Genomic DNA, 17,579 nt, shown 5'->3' on the forward strand with positions numbered 1-17,579 from the left:
CCCATGTACCCCCAAACGATCAGATACGGAGCCAAAACCCAAATAAAGGAAAAAATCAGGAGCACTGTAGAGAATATCGCTGCAATATCCTGCTCCTTTTTGGCAACACTAGAGGATTTTTGCATCATGTTGTACGTATTACCATGGATGCTGAATTTGTTGCAATATGTAATAGTTATTGCAACGCAATGAAGGTGAGGCAAAAAGTCACCCTATTACAACCAATACATGCTTTGTTGCAATATGAAGCCATGTTTTTTGCAACAGTATCTATGACTAGTGCTACATGTCAGAATTGTTGCAATATATGTCTAAATATTACCACAAAGATGTACTTTGTTGCAATACCTAGCCTTTATTGCAACAAGATGACCAAGTCACGCAACGGGACGGAACTGTCACAATATCACTACCATATTACAATGCCGATGCATCTTGTGGCAATACATGGCTTCTATTGCAACAAAATGAGTACTTAGCACGACGAAACAAAATTGTGGCAATATGTAGAGCCTATTACCACAAATTGGAATTTCGTGGTAATATATCATTTTAATGCAACAAAAGATAGTTGTAGCAATAATTTTTGTTGCAATAGACCGGAATCCTTGTAGTGCTAATTCCACCGCCATAACTTTCTGTATCCACGAGATCCCATCTTGGGGCCTGTTCCGGAGCTCCGTCGGAGGGGGCATCGATCACGGAGGGCTTCTACATCAAAACCATAGCCCTTTCGATGAAGTGTGAGTAGTTTACCTCAGACCTATGGGTCCATAGTTAGTAGCTAGATGGCTTCTTCTCTCTTTTTGGATCTCAATACAATGTTCTCACCCTCTCTCGTGGAGATCTATTCGATGTAATCTTCTTTTTGCGGTGTGTTTGTTGAGATCGATGAATTGTGGGTTTATGATCAAGTCTATCTATGAATAATATTTGAATCTTCTCTGAATTCTTTTATGTATGATTGGTTATCTTTGCAAGTCTCTTCGAATTATCAGTTTGGTTTGGCCTACTAGATTGATCTTTCTTGCAATGAGAGAAGTGCTTAGCTTTGGGTTCAATCTTGCGGTGTCCTTTCCCGGTGACAGTAAGGGTAGCAAGGCACGTATTGTATTGTTGCCATCGAGTATAACAAGATGGGGTTTTGTTCATATTGCATGAGTCTATCCCTTTACATCATGTCATCTTGCTTAAGGCGTTACTCTGTTTTTAACTTAATACTCTAGATGCATGCTGGATAGCGGTCGATGAGTGGAGTAATAGTAGTAGATGCATGCAGGAGTCGGTCTACTTGTCTCGGACGTGATGCCTATATACATGATCATACCTAGATATTCTCATAACTATGCTCAATTCTGTCAATTGCTCAACAGTAATTTGTTTACCCACCATAGAATACTTATGCTCTCGAGAGAAGCCACTAGTGAAACCTATGGCCCCCGGGTCTATCTTTATCATATCAATCTCCTACTACTTAGTTATTTACTTTTCTATTTACTTTGCCTTTATTTTACTTTGCATCTTTATCATAAAAATACCAAAACTATTATCTTATCATATCTATCAGATCTCACTCTCGTAAGTGGCCTTATAGGGATTGACAACCCCTATTTGCGTTGGTTGCGAGGATTTATTTGTTTTGTGCAGGTGCGAGGGACTCGCGCGTAGCCTCCTACTGGATTGATACCTTGGTTCTCAAAAACCAAGGGAAATACTTACGCTACTTTGCTGCATCATCCCTTCCTCTTCGGGGAAAACCAACGCAGTGCTAAAAGAGGTAGCAGGAATCATAGTCTCCATCATCCTTTCCTCACTTGGGACAATGCTCTAATAATGATGACTAGCACACTTTTATTTACTTACAACTCGAAAAATTATAACTCGATACTTAGAACAAAATATGACTCTATGTGAATGCCTCCGGCGGTATACCGGGATGTGCAATGACTCATGAGTGACATGTATGAAAGAATTATAAAGGTGGCTTTGCCACAAATACGATGTCAACTACATGATCATGCAAAGCAATATGACAATGATGAAGCATGTCATAACAAACGGAACGGTGGTAAGTTGCATGGAAATATATCTCGGAATGGCTATGTAAATGCCATGATAGGTAGGTATGGTGGCTGTTTTGAGGAAGGTATGTGGTGGGTTTATGGTACCGGCGAAAGTTGCGCGGTACTAGAGAGGCTAGCAATGGTGGAAGGGTGAGAGTGCGTATAATCCATGGACTCAACATTAGTCATAAAGAACTAACATACTTATTGCAAAAATCTATTAGTTCTCGAAACAAAGTACTACGTGCATGCTCCTAGGGGATAGATTGGTAGGAAAAGACCATCGCTTGTCCCCGACCGCCACTCATAAGGAAGATAATCAATAAATAAATCATGCTCCAACTTCATCACATAATGGTTCACCATACCTGCATGCTACGGGAATCAAAAACTTTAACACAAGTATTTCTCAAATTCACAACTACTCAACTAGCATGACTCTAATATCACCATCTTCATATCTCAAAACAGTCATCAAGTATCAAACTTCTCATAGTATTCAATGCACTTTTTATGATAGTTTTTATTATACCCATCTTGGATGCCTATTATATTAGGACTAATTTTATAGCCAAAGAAAATTACCATGCTGTTCTAAAGGACTCTCAAAATTATATAATTGAAGCATGAGAGATCAATAATTTCTATAAAATAAAACTAGCATCGTGCTCTTAAAGATATAAATGAAGCACTAGAGCAAAAATTTCTAGCTCAAAAGATATAAGTGAGGCACATAGAGTATTCTAATAAATTCCGATTCATGCGTGCCTCTCCAAAAGGTGTGTACATAAAGGATTATTGTGGTAAAATAAAAATCAAATACTCAAATCATACAAGACGCTCCAAGCAAAACACATATCATGTGGTGAATAAAAATATAGCCTCAAGTAAAGTTACCGATAGACGAAGACGAAAGAGGGGATGCCTTCCGGGGCATCCCCAAGCTTAGGCTTCTGGTTGTCCTTGAATTTTACCTTGGGGTGCCTTGGGAATCCCCAATCTTAGGCTCTTGCCACTCCTTATTACAAAATCCATCAAATCTTTACCCAAAACTTGAAAACTTCACAACACAAAACTCAACAGAAAATCTCATGAGCTCCGTTAGTATAAGAAAACAAACCACCACTTCAAGCTACTGTAATGAACTCATTATTTATTTATATTGGTGTTCAAACTACTGTATTCCAACTTCTCTATGGTTCATACCCCCCGATACTAGTCATAGATTCATCAAAGTAAGCAAACAACACACGAAAAACAGAATCTGTTAAAAACAGAACAGTCTGTAGTAATCTGTAGGTTTCGAATACTTCTGTAACCCCAAAAATTCTGAAATAAATTGGTGGACTGGAGGAATTTGTCTATTAATCATCTGCAAAAATAATCAACCTAATCGCACTCTCCAGTAAAAAATGGCAGCAAATCTCGTGAGCGCTAAAGTTTCTGTTTTTTACAGCAAGATTGCAAAAACTTCCCCCAAGTCTTCCCAAAGGTTCTACTTGGAACAAACACTAATTAAAAGCATAAAACCACATCTAAACATAAGATAGATGAATTATTTATTACTAAACAGAACCAAAAAGCAAGAAACAAAAATAAAATTGGGTTGCCTCCCAACAAGCGCTATCGTTTAACACCCCTAGCTAGGCATAAAAACAAGAATAGATCTAGGTATTGTCATCTTTGGTATGCAATCCTTAAGTGGCTCTCATAATAGATTCATAAGGTAATTTAATTTTATTTCTAGTAAAGTGTTCCACTCCTTTCCTTAACGGAAATTGGAATCTAATGTTTCCTACTTTCATATCAATAATTGCACCAATCGTTCTAAGGAAAGGTCTACCAAGAATAATAGGACATGAATGATTGCAATCTATATCAAGAACAATGAAATCTACAAGCACATAATTCCCATTTGCAACAATAAGAACTGCAAATTTAAAGAACAATCATCAAATTCATGGAAACCTAACACATCACACAAAGTTTTTGGAATCGTGGAAACACTAGCACCCAAATCACATAAAGCAAAGCATTCATGATCTTTAATTTTAATTTTAGTAGTAGGTTCCCACTCATAATAAAGTTTTCTAGGGATAGAAACTTCTAATTCAAGCTTTTCTTCATAAGATTTCATTAAAGCATCAACGATATGTTTGGTAAAAGCTTTATTTTGATCATAAACATGAGGAGAATTTAGCACGGATTGCAACAAGGAAATACAATCTATCAAAGAGCAATTATCATAATTAAATTCCTTGAAATCCAAAATAGTGGGTTCATTGATATGTAAAGTTTTGACCTCTTCAATCCCACTTTTACCAATTTTTGCATTAAGATCTAAAAACTTCGAATCATTGGGACGCCTTTTGACTAAAGTTGACTCATATCCAGTCCCATGATTATCAAGATTCATATTGCAAAACAAAGATTTAATAGGAGACACATCAATCACCTTTAGATCTTCATCCTTATTATCGTGAAAACTAGAAGAACACGCTTTTATAGAGCAATCCTTTTTAGCACGCATCCTAGCGGTTCTTTCTTTGCACTCATCAATGGAAATTCTCGTGGCTTTGAGAGACTAATTGATATCATGCTTGGGTGGAATAGATCTAAGTTTCAAAGAATCAACATCAGGAGAAATTCTATCCACATTCCTAGCCAACTCATCAATCTTAGGCAATTTTTCGTCAAGCAAAGCATTGAAATTCTTTTGAGAAATCATAAATTCTTTAACACTAGTCTCAAAATCAGAGGGCATCTTATTAAAATTTCCATAAGAGTTGTTGTAGGAATTACCATAATTATTAGAGGAATTACTAGGAAACGGCCTAGGATTAAAGTTTCCTCTATAAGCGTTGTTACCAAAATTGTTTCTACCAACAAAATTCACATCCATAGATTCATTATTATTCTCAATCAAAGTAGACAAAGGCATGTCATTAGTATCAGAAGAAACACTCTTATTAGCAAACAATTTCATAAGTTCATCCATTTTTCCACTCAAAACATTAATTTCTACTATAGCATGAACCTTTTTACTAGTAGATCTTTCGGTGTGCCATTGAGAATAATTAACCGTGAGTTCGCTGTCACCTCTGTAGCATGAACCTTTTTACTAGTAGATCTTTCGGTGTGCTATTGAGAATAATTAACCATGAGTTCGCTCTAGCCTAGGGTGGCGGGAGGAGGAGCGAGACATTACGGCGTGAGATGATCTTCTTCGGGGTCGTGGTCTTACGAGCACAAGGTTCATGTTCTTTTCTCCCTCACAGTCCTATCTTGCGTATGGCTCTAGATTTTTCTCCCCCTATCTTCGACTTCAAGTGAGAACCCCTAGCGCTCCCCTCCCCTCCTGCCGTCGGTGGCCACTCCAGCCCCGGCGTCCACTCCTCCCCGCCGTTGTGCCATCCAGCCACGGCGTCCACCTCCTCCATGGCTTCGGACTCGCGCAGCCCAGCATCCGTGTCCCAGGCGCCCCATGGGGAGCGGCTAATTGTGTCGGGGTTGGGGTTTTCGGCCTCGCCCAGATCTGCGGGGTCCTCATCGGTGGGTGTGGCCAGGCCGGAGCGGGAGGCGCCAGCCGCTGGCCAGGGCTGGCATCGACCTGGCCCCTCCCGCAAGGCCATGTGGCACCGCCGCCGTGCGGTGCGTCGCCAGCTGGAGGGCGACCAGCCGGCGTCTCTCACATTGTCGGAAAGGCGCTTGATTCCACCAGATCTTTCAGCAAGTCCACATACTCAACCATCATATAGTCTTTCACAATTGCTAACACTCACGCAATACTTATGGGTATGGAGTTTTAATCAGACACAGAGAAAGATAGGGGCTTATAGTTTTGCCTCCCAACGTTTTACCTTGAGGGTAATGTCAACAATAATAGTTCATGAAAACTCACATCCAATTAGCCATATATACCAGGATCTTTCCAACATATTGTGTTTGCCAAAAGATAAAATGTAAAAAAGGAAAGGTGAATATCACCATGAATCTTATGTAAGGTATGAGATAAAAGTAAAAGATAGGCCCTTCGCAGAGGGAAGCAGAGGTTGTCATGCACTTTTATGGTTGGATGCACAAAATCTTAATGTGAAAGCACGTCACTTTATACTGCCACTTGTGATATAGACCTTTATTATGCAGTCCGTCGCTTTTATTTCTTCCACATCACAAGATCGTATAAAGCTTATTTCCTCCACACCAATCGATCATACATATTTAGAGAGCAATTTTTATTGCTTGCACCGATGACAACTTACTTGAAGGATCTTACTCAATACATAGGTAGATATGGTGGACTCTCATGGCAAAACTGGGTTTAAGGGTATTTGGAAGCACAAGTAGTATCTCTACTTGGTGCAAAGAATTTGGCTAGCATGAGGGGAAAGGCAAGCTCAATCATGTTGGATGATCCATGACAATATAATTTATCTCAGATGTAAGAAAACATAACCCATTACGTTGTCTTCCTTGTCCAACGTCAACTCTTTAGCATGTCATATTTTAATGAGTGCTCACAATCATAAAAGATGTCCAAGATTGTATGTGAAGACCTCTCTTTCTTTATTACTTCCTATTAATTGCAACGATGACCAAAACTATGTTTGTCAACTCTCAACAACTTTTATTCATCATACTCTCTATATGTGAGCTCATTACTCTCCATAAGATCCATATGATCTCTTTTATTTCATTTATTCTTTCTCTTTTATTTTATTCACTCAAGATCATAGCAAGATAATCAAGCCCTTGACTCAACACTAATCTTTATTATATAGCTCACGGACTCGATTACATAAAGGGATCATAAAGCAAAAATCAAAACTAGATCATACCAAAAACATTATTCTACTAGATCAAGATATTACTAATGGATCGAACTAAGAAAAACGGTAAAGATAGGAGTGTGATGGTGATACGATACTGGGGCACCTCCCCCAAGCTTGGCAGTTGCCAAGGGGAGTGCCCATACCCGATGCTCAGTTCTTCTTTGTTGGTGAAGAAGGTGATGGCTTTATTGATGGCGTAGGCTTCTTCCTTAATTTGCGCTTGAGGACAGAATTTTGGTCCCTTAGATCATCGATCTCCTGCTCCAGGCTCAGTATCTTTTTGCATAGTTCATGCTTGTTTTCCTACAAGAGGCGAAAAGGGATAAACTCGATCTTAGGTTTCTTTACTCTATTCGGGAGGCTTACTTTTTGAACTCCACATGCATGTCCGTTGAGGTAATGGGACTTCATCTTCTTCTGAGCTCGTCTCCTCCCTTCCCTTGGGTTCATAGTCCTCTTCTTCTTCCGTAGTCCAACCACAATGCTCCACATCCCCATAGACCTTAGGATCTGCAAGGTAATCAGCCACATAGCTTTCTCCTTCCGAATCCTAGGATGACATGTTGCTCTAATCTGCAGCAGGACAGCTCGAAACAAAGACAGGAGATATTTGCGTGATACAGGAGTCAAAACCTTCGGGAGATTATATAATGAATTTTTACCGACCAAAATACGTAACATGCAAGAAAACGGAATCCGGAGAGCACACGAGGTGCCCACAAGGTAGGGGGCGCGCCCATGGGGGTAGGGCGTGCCCTCCACCCTCGTGGAGCCCTCGTGTCCTTCCCGGACTGCTTCTTATTTTTCTATTTTTCTAAAAATTCCAAAACGGAGAAAAATTGCCATTAGAACTGTTTTGGAGTCAGTTTACTTACCGTACCACATACCTATTCCTTTTCGGAGTCTGAAATGTTCCGGAAAGTGTCCCTTATGTATTCCTCCGGGGTTACGGTTTCAATAACATTGGTTTCAACATTTATAGGATTACCTGAGATATAATGTTTGATTCTTTGACCGTTCACCACCTTCGGATTTGTGCCTTCGGAGTTGTTGATTTTTATGGCACCGGAACGATAGACCTCCTCGATAACATAAGGACCTTCCCATTTAGAGAGAAGTTTTCCTGCAAAAAATCTTAAACAAGAGTTGTATAGCAATACATAATCACCTACATTAAACTCACGCTTTTGTATCCTTTTGTCATGCCATCTTTTAACTTTTTCTTTAAACAATTTGGCATTCTCATAGGCTTGGGTTCTCCATTCATCAAGTGAGCTAATGTCAAATAACATTTTCTCACCGGCAAGTTTGAAATCATAATTAAGCTCTTTAATATCCCAATAAGCCTTATGTTCTAATTCCAGAGGTAAGTGACATGCTTTACCATAAACCATTTTATACGGAGACATACCCATAGGATTTTTATATGCAGTTCTATAGGCCCATAATGCATCATCAAGTTTCTTGGACCAATTCTTTCTAGATCTATTAACAGTCTTTTGCAAAATTAATTTGAGTTCTCTATTACTCAATTCTACTTGACCACTAGACTTTGGGTGATAAGGAGATGCAATTCTATGATTAACATCATACTTAGCAAGCATTTTACGGAAAGCACCATGAATAAAATGTGAACCACCATTAGTCATTAAATATCTAGGGACCCCAAACTTCGGAAAATAACTTCTTTAAGCATCTAATAGAGGTGTTATGATCAGCACTACTAGTTGGAATAGCTTCTACCCACTTAGTAACGTAATCAACAGCAACTAAAATATGTGTATACCCATTAGAGGCAGGAAAAGGTCCCATATAGTCTAAGCCCCAAACATCAAATGGTTCAATAACAAGTGAATAATTCATAGGCATTTCTTGACGTCTACTAATATTACCAATTCTTTGACATTCATCACAAGATAAGACAAACTTACGGGCATCCTTGAAGAGAGTAGGCCAATAAATAAAAACCGGATTGCAATACCTTATGTGCAGTTCTATCTCCAGCGTGGTGTCCTCCATAAGCTTCGGAGTGACACCTGCGTAGGATCTGTTCCTGTTCATGCTCAGGTACACAACGCCTAATAACACCATCTACTCCTTCTTTATAAAGATGTGGGTCATCCCAAAAGTAATGTCTTAAATCATAGAAAAACTTTTTCTTTTGCTGGTATGTGAAACTAGGTGGTATAAATTTAGCAACAATGTAATTAGCATAATCAGCATACCATGGAGCAGTATGAGAAGCATTTATGACATTTAATTGTTCATCGGGAAAGCTATCATCAATAGGTAGTGGGTCATCAAGAACATTTTCTAACCTAGACAAGTTATCTGCAACGGGGTTCTCAGCTCCCTTTCTATCAATAATATGCAAATCAAATTCTTGTAGAAAGAGAACCCATCTAATAAGTCTAGGTTTAGCATCTTTCTTTTTCCATAAGATATTTAATAGCAGCATGATCAGTGTGAATAGTTACTTTAGAATCAACAATATAAGGTCTGAACTTATCACAAGCAAATACAACTGCTAAGAATTCTTTTTCAGTAGTAGCATAATTTCTCTGGGCATTGTCTATAGTTTTACTAGCATATTGAATAAAATTTAATTTCTTATCAACTCTTTGCCCTAGAACAACACCTACAGCATAATCACTAGCATTACACATAATTTAAAAAGGTAAATTCCAATCAGGTGGTTGAACAATAGGTGCAGAGATCAATGCTTTCTTAAGTATTTAAAATGCTTCTACACAATCATCATCAAAGACGAATGGTATATCTTTTTGCAATAAATTAGTCAGAGGCCGAGAAATTTTTGAGAAGTCCTTAATGAACCTCCTATAAAAGCCGGCATGACCAAGGAAACTTCTTATACCTTTGATGTCCTTGGGACACGACATCTTTTCAGTAGCATCAACTTTAGCTTTATCAACTTCAATGCCCCTTTCAGAAATTTTGTGCCCCAAGACAATACCTTCATTAACCATAAAGTGGCACTTCTCCCAATTCAAGACAAGGTTAGTTTCTTCACATCTCTGCAAAACTCGATCAAGGTTGCTTAAGCAATCATCAAAAGAGGATCCATAAACGGAGAAATCGTCCATGAAAACCTCACAAATCTTTTCACAAAAGTCAGAGAATATAGCCATCATGCATCTTTGAAAGGTAGCAGGTGCATTACATAAACCAAAAGGCATACGCCTATAAGAAAAAGTACCGAAAGGGCAAGGAAAAGTGGTCTTTGATTGATCATCAGCTGACACAGGTATTTGACAGAAACCAGAATAACCATCTAGAAAGCAAAAATGTGTATGTTTGGATAATGTTTCTAGCATTTGATCAATGAAAGGTAAGGGGTAATGATCCTTTTTAGTGTTCTTATTTAATTTGCGTAAATCAATTACCATCCTATAACCTGTAATAATTATTTGCGGAATCAATTCATCTTTATCATTAGGAACGACAGTAATAACTCCCTTCTTAGGAACACAATGGACATGACTTACCCACTGACTATCAGCAACGGGATAAATTATACCTGCCTCAAGGAGCTTTAGTATTTCTTTTCTTACCACTTCTTTCATCTTAGGATTCAACCGTCGTTGGTGATCAATAACTGGTTTGGCATCTTTCTCCAAATTTATTTTGTGTTGACATAGAGTGGGTAATGCCCTCAAGATCATCAAGAGTATATCCGATAGCAGCACAGTGCTTCTTCAGAGTTTTCAATAATTTTTCTTCCTCCTTTTCTGAAAGGTTAGCACTAATAATAACATGATATATCTTCTTTTCATCAAGATAAGAATATTTAAGAGTATCGGGCAATGGTTTAAGCTCAAACACGGGATCACCCTTGGGTGGAGGAGGATCCCCTAAGATTTCAACAGGCAAGTTGTGTTTCAGAATAGGTCCCTGTTTAAAGAACACTTCATCTATTTCCCTTCTTTCATTCATAAACATATCATTTTCATGGTCTAGCAAATATTGTTCTAAAGGATCACTAGGAGGTACGGCAATAGAAGCAAGACCAATAATTTCATCTTTACTAGGAAATTCCTCTTCACGGTGTTGTCTACGAAATTTAGAAAAGTTGAATTCATGAGACATATCACCTAAACCAATAGTAACAACATCCTTTTCGCAGTCTATCCTAGCATTAATAGTGTTTAAGAAGGGTCTACCAAATATAATGGGACAAAAGCTATCTTGTGGGGAACCAAGAACAAGAAAATCAGCAGGATATTTAGTTTTCCCACACAAGACTTCAACATCTCTAACAATCCCAATTCGTGAAATAGTATCTCTATTGGCAAGTTTAATTGTGACATCAATATCTTCTAACTCAGCAGGTGCAATATCATGCATAATTTCTTTGTAGAAGTCAATAGGTATTGCACTAGCACTAGCACCCATATCACACAAGCCATGATAACAATGATCTCCTATTTTAACCGAAATAACAGGCATGCCTACCACAGTTCTATGTTTATCTTTATCACAAGGTTTAGCAATTCTAGCTGTTTCATCATAGAAATAAATAACATGCCCATCAATATTATCAGCCAAGATATCCTTAACAATAGGAATATTAGGTTCAACTTTAACTTGCTCAGGAGGTGTATAGGTTCTAATATTGCTTTTACGAACCACAGTTGAAGCTTTAGCATGATCTTTTATCCTAACAGGAAAAGGTGGTTTCTCAACATAAGCAGTAGGAATAATAGGATCATTATAAGTGATAGTCTTTTCTTCAACTTTAATAGGTGCAGCTACTTTTACTTATATGGGAGGATGATATTTAAACCACTTGTCCTTAGGGAGATCAACATGAGTAGCAAAATATTCACAGAAAGAAGCTACTATCTCAGAGTCAAGTCCATATTTAGTGCCAAATTTACGGAAAACATCCGTATCCATAAAAGATTAAACACAATCAAACTTAGGTGTCATACCTGACTCCTTACCTTCATCGAGATCCAAATCTTCAGAGTTGCATTTAATTCTTTCAAATAAATCTCATTTGAATTCAATAGTCTTCATCATAAAAGAGCCAGCACAAGAAGTATCGAGCATGGTGCGATTGTTATCAGAAAGCCAAGCATAATTTTTTTGGATAATCATTTGTCTTGAGAGCTCATGATTGGGGCATGAATATAACATTGATTTAAGCCTCCCCCAAGCTTGAGTGATGCTTTCTCCTTCGTGAGGCCAAAAATTATATATATAATTGCGATCATGATGAACAAGATGCATAGGATAAAACTTTTGATGAAATTCCAATTTCAATCGTTTGTAGTTCCATGATCCCATATCATCACATAGCCTATACCATGTCAATGCATCTCCCTTCAAATATAAAGGGAAGACCTTCTTCTTGATAACATGATCGGGCATACCTGCAAGCTTAAATAATCCACAAAGTTCATCCACATATATTAGGTGCTCATCAGGATGTAATGTTCCATCTCCTGCAAAAGGATTAGCTAGCAGTTTTTCTATCATACCCGAAGGAATTTCAAAGTAGACATTTTCATTTTCAGTAGGTTGAGGAGCAACTCTTTGCTCTACTGGTCGGGGTGAAGATACCGCGAACAAGCCCCTCAAAGAATTACTTTCCATAGTAACAAGTGACAGTAAATTTCAGCACACTATATAAATTTTTCATTACCAAATTCCACCCACCAAAGGCGCTTCACTCCCCGGCAACGGCGCTAGAAAAGAGTCTTGATGACCCACAAGTATAGGGGGTCTATCATAGTCCTTTCGATAAGTAAGAGTGTCAAACCCAACAAGGAGCAAAAGGAAATGATAAGCGGTTTTTAGCAAGGTATTCTCTGCAAGCACTGAAATTATAGGTAACAGATAGTTTTGTGATAAGATAATTTGTAACGAGCAACAAATAAAAAAATTAAATAAAGTGCAGCAAGGTGTCCCAATCCTTTTTGTAGCAAAGGACAAGCCTGGACAAACTCTTATATAGAGGAAAGCGTTCCCGAGGACACATGGGAATTATCGTCAAGCTAGTTTTCATCACGTTCATATGATCCGCGTTTGGTAGTTTGATAATTTGATATGTGGGTGGACCGGTACTTGGGTGTTGTCCTTACTTGGACAAGCATCCCACTTATGATTAACCCCCATTGCAAGCATCCGCAACTACAACAGAAGTATTAAGGTAAACCTAACCATAGCATGAAACATATGGATCCAAATCAGCCCCTTACGAAGCAACGCATAAACTAGGGTTTAAGCTTCTGTCACTCTAGCAATCATTCATCTACTTATTACTTCCCAATGCCTTCCTCTAGGCCCAAATAATGGTGAAGTGTCACGTAGTCGACGTTCACATAACACCAATAGAGGAGAGACAACATACATCTCATCAAAATATCGAAGGAATACCAAATTCACATGACTACTAATAGCAAGACTTCTCCCATGTCCTCAGGAACGAACATAACTACTCACAAAGCATATTCATGTTCATAATCAGAGGGGTATTAATATGCATATAGGATCTGAACATATGATCTTCCACTGAATAAACAAACTAGCATCAACTACAAGGAGTAATCAACACTACTAGCAACCTACAGGTACCAATCCCAGACTTAGAGACAAGAATTGGATACAAGAGATGAACTAGGGTTTGAGAGGAGATGGTGCTGGTGAAGATGTTGATGGAGATTGACCCCCTCCCGATGAGAGGATCATTCGTGATGACAATGGTGATGATTTCCCCCTCCCGGAGGGAAGTTTCCCCGGCAGAACAGCTCCACCGGAGCCCTAGATTGGTTCCGCCTCGTGGCGGCGGAGTCTCGTCCCGAAAGCTTGCTTATGATTTTTTCCTCAACGAAAGACTCCATATAGCAGAAGATGGGCATCGGAGGGCTACCAGGGGGCCAACGAGGCAAGGGGCGCGCCCAGGGGGTAGGGCGCGCCCCCCACCCACGTGGCCAGGGTGTGGGCCCTCTCTGGAACTTCTTGCGCTTAGTATTTTTTATATATTATGAAAATAGCTTCCGTGAAGTTTCACGACTTTTGGAGCTGTGCAGAATAGGTCTCTAATATTTGCTCCTTTTCCAGCCTAGAATCCCAGCTGCCAGCATTCTCCCTCTTTATGTAAACCTTGTAAAATAAGAGAGAATAGGCATAAGTATTATGACATAATGTGTAATAACAGCCCATAATGCAATAAATATCGATATAAAAGCATGATGCAAAATGGATGTATCATCTAGCTAGGAAAAAAGCTTTGAGAGAATTTGTTGATTCGGTGCGAGTTGCGATCATATGTATTGTTGAATCTAAACTGGAGAGAGTGGACCAGTATGTTATAATGCAATGTTTGGGGCCATCTTATGATGGCTTTGCTTACCTATCGGCGTCGGAGACTAGAGGTGGGATTCTGGTAGGATGGGACTCCTCGCGTGTCCAGATCTCAAACTTTGCATTTGACACTTTTTGTATCACGGGTGACGTGGCACCGCAGGACGGGCCACCATGGTGGCTTACGGTCGTTTATGGGCCTCAAGAAGACAATAAAAAGATTTTTTTTCTTCAGGAGTTGGCTGACAGGAGATTACTTAGCCCGGGCCCTTGGCTGGTTATCGAAGATTTCAACCTCATCCTTCATGCAGCGGACAAAAACAACACACTTCTAGATCGTAGGATGATGGGGAGGTTTAGGAGATTTGTGGATGACACAGCCCTTAAAGAGATTTTTCTACATGGTCGTAAATATACCTGGATCAATGAGCGAGAAAGTCCCACCCTTACGAAGATTGATCGGGCTTTTATGTCAGTCGATTGGGAGCTGGATCACCCCGATTGCTTGTTGCAAGCTCTCTCGACTGCCATGTCTGATCATTGCCCGCTCTTGCTTTCTCTTGAAGAACACCTTATACCCCAGAAAAGATTCAGGTTCGAATTGTTCTGGGTGAAGCTTGAGGGCTTCCTTGACGCAGTGCAGGAGGCTTGGGTGTGTGATCCTGCAATTGTGGAGCCTTTTCATCAATTGGATGTCTTGTTGAGGAACACTGCGCGAGCTCTTACTGCTTGGGGACAAAAGAAAATTGGTAATATCAAGCTACAAATTGTTGCAGAGAAGCTGGTGATTTTTGAGATTTGATTGTGCTCAAGAAGTGAGGTTGTTGTCAGCAGAGGAAAGATGGCTTATAGCCATGCTTAATCATCTGGTCTTGGGACTTGTGTCCCTTGAGAGGACGATTGCCAGACAACGATCCTGTATTCGATGGCTGTCGGAAGGAGATGCAAATTCTCAGTTGTTTCACTTGGTAGCTAATGGTAGAAAATCCAAGAATTCCATCCCTGCAATCCTAGTGAATGGCCAAACTATTATGGACCAGAGAAGGAAAGAAGAGGCCTTTTTTCAAGCTTTCAAGGAAAGGCTAGGAAATGATGCTGGCCGGGATTGCACTCTTGACTTGGAAGGTCTAAACATGGAGATGGTAGATCTCTCGGAGCAGGATCTCTCATTTTCTGAGGAAGAAATTTGGAATGTCATTAAGGACATGCCGGCTGATAGAGCCCCGGGTCCAGACGGCTTTATTGGGATTTTCTTTCAAAAGGCTTGGGGTATCATTAAACAGGATGTGATTGCAGCTATTCACAAGCTTTTCTTCAACAATGGCCATGGTTTTGGGAGACTAAACCAAGCACACATCACCCTAATCCCTAAGAACCCAGAGGCTAATAGTATTGATGAGTTCCGGCCGATCGGTCTTGTCCATAGCTTCCCCAAGTTAGCATCCAAATTAATGGCGAATAGATTGAGGCCTAGGATGGGAGAGTTGGTGTGCATTAACCAATCGGCGTTCATTAAGGGAAGAAATATTCATGACAACTTCCTCCTTTTGAGACAGATGGCCAGAAGTCTGCATCGCAGGAAAGCCAAAGGAGTTCTGCTAAAGTTGGATATTACTCGAGCATTTGACTCTCTCTCATGGCCATTCCTATTTGAAATCCTTCGGGCAAAAGGTTTTTCTGAAAGATGGTTGTCTTGGCTAGCTACCTACTTACCATGGCTAGCTCTCGGGTCTTGGTTAATGGGTGTGCTACAGATAAGTTTATGCATGCATGTGGATTGCGCCAAGGAGACTCCATATCCCCACTTCTATTTGTTATCACCATGGATGCCCTCACGACCATTGTGACTAAGGCGCATGAGCTCAATATGTTTCAACAGATCAATGGTTGTCGTCCAATGCAAAGGTTGTTGCTTTATGCGGATGATGTAGTGCTTTTTATCAAGCCTTCCTTAGCCAACATACATCTAGTTAAGGAGATTCTATAGATCTTTGGTAGGGTGTCGGGACTGCAGGTAAATTTTGCCAAATCCTCTGCCATTCTCATTCGAGCCGAGGAGGAAGATGTGGAGCTGATTCGGAATGCTTTATCCTGGAAGATTGGGTGTTTCCCATGCAAGTATCTGGGACTTCAATTAGGCATTAAACAACTCACCTGTTCGGAGTGGCAGTATATGGTGGATGCGGCCCTAAAAATTCTGCCAGGGTGTGGCAGCGAGGCATGATCAAAAGGCCAAGGGGGTTGATCCTGGTGAACCAGGTTATGCGAGCGAGGCCAGCTCACCACTTGATAGTGGCGGAAGCGCCAAAATGGGCGCTAGAAAGAATTAATAAAGAATGTAGGGCTTTCTTCTGGGTTGGATTTGAGGAGATCAATGGAGGAAAGTGTGTAGTCTCTTGGCAACGTGTTTGCAGACCTAAGTAACTGGTTGGTCTCGGTGTGATGGATCTAAACAAGCATGGTCTGGCCCTTCGGCCGTGCTGGGAATGGTTAAGAAAGACCGATGACTCTAGGCCCTGGCAAGGGCTAAATCTGGTTCCGGACAAGCAGGTCAAGACGGCCTTCGATAGCCTGGTGCAATGGCAGGTGGGGAATGGCGACCGGATTCTCTTCTGGAAGGACAGATGGCTGTTTGACTCAAATATTGCTAAAATTGCACTTGCGCTTCTTGCAAAGGTGAAAACCAGGACTGTGAATAAGAGATCGGCTAAGGAGGGTCTCAATGAGTACGTTTGGACTAATGATATTTTGGTAGAACTTAGTACAGAGGAACTGACACAGTTTATTCACCATTGGGAGCTGCTAATTGAGATTCAGCTAATGCCGGCCATTGAAGATAAGGCCATCTGGGCATTGAATGATGTTGGGCAGTACACATAGGCGTCCGCTTATAAGATGCTCTGGGAAGGAGGGATCAGATTTCAGGCCCATACCGCGATCTGGAAGAGTTGGGCCCCGCTCTCATGCAAGATTTTCATGTGGCTAGCGATTCAATATAGGATTTGGACTTCGGACCGGAGACTTTGCCATGGATTACAAGATAAAACTTCACCCAGTTTCCTTTGTGAGCAGGAGGAAGACATTGTGGATCACCTCCTGCTACAATGCGCCTTTGCGAGGCAGGTTTGGTACTTATGCTTCTCCAAGGTGGACATTGATCTAGGCATGACTCCTTCTCACCAGGACAGGCTTCAAGATTGGTGGACAAGTAGACGCAAGCAAATCCAATAAGAGGAAAGGAAGGGCTTTGATTCGTTTGCCATGCTCATTAGTTGGACGTTATGGAAGCAAAGGAACAATAGGGTTTTTCATTCTGGTAACATTTGTAGTGTGCTTGCTATGGTTGAGCTTATAT

The sequence above is a fragment of the Triticum dicoccoides genome, chromosome 1A (genome assembly GCF_002162155.2).
Source record: "Triticum dicoccoides isolate Atlit2015 ecotype Zavitan chromosome 1A, WEW_v2.0, whole genome shotgun sequence".
Classification (NCBI taxonomy): Eukaryota; Viridiplantae; Streptophyta; class Magnoliopsida; order Poales; family Poaceae; genus Triticum; species Triticum dicoccoides.